Raw genomic sequence first — 3245 nt, forward strand, 5'->3', positions numbered from 1 at the left:
AAAATTGATTTGAACTATGTAGAAATTTTCTGTTTTCTTACAGTTCAAGAAAGTTCTTTCTTATTTCATTTAAGGCAGGTTGAGACCAATGCTTAAAAATGACTTGCTGGGAATTCCCTGGCATCCCAGTGGTTAGGATTCCATGCTTCCACTTCTAGGGACCCAGGTTTGATCCCTGATCAGGGAACTAAGATCTTGCAAACTGCGCAATGTGACAAAAAAAAGACTTGTTGAGGAGGAACAATTGAAGTCCTTCATCTTTCCTGCCTCGAAGTCCAAGTATCAGGGAACTGGGGAGCCAGCAAAGTGGGCGACGTTTGGGGAAGGTGGGTAGATACAAGGAGGGTCAGGACATGGTGGAGGAGATATGAAGGAGTCTGAAGGAGCAGATAGATAAGGAAAGAAAAAGGCAGGTGTGAGAGTCTTTGAGGCTGGAATAGAAGGGGGAGTTACGGTTGAGGAGGACAGGTGACTCTTGAGAGGTTAAATGGCTTCAGATAAAGTTGATTGAGATTGTTGAATGGCCTGATTAAAGTGATATTGAGGAAGTTACTTTTCAGTTTCTTCATACCAAGAGAAATAAGACTATTTCTAGAAGTAGTTTTTGGCCCTTAAGATGCATGGGTCTCCCATAAATGAACCAGCTTGGGGAGACCCCAAGAACCCCAGAGAGGAGACATTGATAGCTACAAAATATTCTTCGTAAAAATTTTTGCATTTTTGGAGATCATAGACAGCATTAGTGCCATAGTGACAGAGCATATAGTCAGGAGGGAAGGAGCCTGGTGGAGTGAGAATTACTCATGTGATTAGGCTGGTACTCAAACAAAAAAAGACCTCATGAAAGATCTCTAGGAGTATTCCACTCAGCAGAAAAGAGCCAGGAGGAATTCCACCCAACAGAAAGAGTCAGGAATTGAATCCTCACTTGATTAAAAAAACTAAGATTTCCATTCAGAAAAATTCTCATCCAAATAGAAAAGGGCCACAAAAAAAAAAAAAAAAAAAAAAAAAAAAAAGGCCACAAAGATTTCCTCTCAATGGTTAACCCCCCCACTCCAAAAGTGCCAAGATGTTGCTATAGAAAAATAGTATAGCAGTTCTTAAAAAATTGAAAATAGAACTACCATAAAACCTAGCAATATCACTTCTGGGAATATATCCAAAAGAATAGAAAGCAGGGTCTCACAGAGAAATTTGCACTCATCATGTTCATAGAAGCATCCATTATTTATAGTAGACAAAATGGTAGAAGAAATCCAAAATGTTACTGACATTTGGAATAAAAACAATGCATGATTGGATTCACAGGTGAATGAATAAATGAAAAGCAGTTTATACATATGACGGAATATTATTAGCCTTAAAAAAATCTGGCACATGTGACAACATGGATGAATCTTGAGGACATTATATTAAGTGAAACAAGCCAATCATAAAAGAAAAATGCTATACAGTTTTTTTTTTTTTTTTAATTATTATTATTTTTTTTTTTCAGGGGGTTTTGTCATACATTGATGTGAATCAGCCATAGAGTTACACGTATTCCCCATCCTGGTCTCCCATCCCACCTCCCTCTCCACCCGATTCCTCTGGATCTTCCCAGCCCAACAGGCCCGAGCACTTGACTCATGCCTCCCACCTGGGCTGGTGATCTGTTTCACCACAGATAATATACATGCTGTTCTTTCGAAACATCCCACCCTCCCCTTCTCCCACAGAGTTCAAAAGTCTGTTCTGTACTTCTGCGTCTCTTCTTCTGCCCTGCATATAGGGCCATCGTTACCATCTTTCTAAGTTCTGTATATATGTGTTAGTATGCTGTAATGTTCTTTATCTTTCTGGCTCACCTCACTCTGTATAATGGGCTCCAGTTACAGTTTTACTGATATGCGGTATCCAGAATGATCAAACTCACAGACACAGAAAGTATAATGGTGGTTGCCAGGGGCTGGTGGGGAGGTACAGCGAGGAGTTAATGGGAAAAAAATTTCAGTGTTTCAAGATAAAAAAAAGTTCTGAAGATCGGATGCACAAAATGTGCAATGTGCACTTAACACGGCTGAACTATTCACTTAAAATGGTGAAGATGGGAGCATTTATGCTGTGTGTACTCCGTGCTGTTCTGAGTCACTTCAGTCACGTCCAATGAGACCCCATGGACTGCAGCCCAGAGGCTCCTCTGTCCATGGGATTCTCCAGGCAAGAAGACCGGAGTGGATTGCCATACCCTCCTTCAAGGGATCTCTATTTTATCAGAAATTTAAAAAAATTGCTAAAGAGTCAAGATAACTTTTTCCCCAGGAAGATTCTTTCTCAAACAGAAAAGAATCAGGAAGAGTCCCATTAAATAGAACTAAAGTAGCTCCTGACTATGTTACAACAGACAAGTGTCTGAATGACTAGATTAGGAGTTGTGACTTTTCCCTGTGTGTTATCAGGCTGAATTGTGGCCCTTCAAGATTCATGTTTAAGTCCTAACCCCCAGTCCCACAGAAGACCACAATCATACAGCTGACCATCCAAGAACATGAGTTTGAACAGCGTGGGTCCACTTACGGGCCAATTTTTCTCCATAGTAAATACTACAGTGCTACACTGTCCGAGGTTGGTTGACTCCATGGATGCAGGACTGTGGATAGAGAGGAACTGTGAATATGGAGGACCAATTCTAATATTCCTTTTTTCTTTTCTCACACAGATTACTAGGTACTGCAGAACCATGTAAGATAGTACTGATGAATGTCAGCAAACTTGGGTTTTCCTAATCTTAAAGCAAATGCGTCTAAATTTTTTCCATTAAGTAAAAAGTTTGCTCTAAGTTTTTCATATTAAACCTTTATCAAGATAAAGAAGTTTCCTTCTAGCTCATTTTAAAAAGATTTTTTAATTAGCATAAATGGTAATCATTATTAAAGTCTTCTGAGTTTATCATGTAATATTCTCATCTAGAATATTAGGGAGGAATTATATTTCAGACCTTTCTGATATAGATTATGCTTACATTCTTAGGATAAACTTGATTGTAATGAATCTTTTATGACACTATTGGACTTAGTTTGGTAATATAGGCATTTCCTGCTTAATGTCATCAATCTATTTTTGAAAACGAGACGTTCTGAGTGAACTCAGTAGCCAGTGGAAGTTATAATACATTTCATATCAACCCAAAACCCCATATAAATTTTTTAAAATGTAAGAAAACTTGTAAAAAGTCTGTTATCAAACACTACTGTAAGACTATA

Source organism: Muntiacus reevesi, chromosome 4 (genome assembly GCF_963930625.1).
Source record: "Muntiacus reevesi chromosome 4, mMunRee1.1, whole genome shotgun sequence".
In the NCBI taxonomy this organism is placed as follows: Eukaryota; Metazoa; Chordata; class Mammalia; order Artiodactyla; family Cervidae; genus Muntiacus; species Muntiacus reevesi.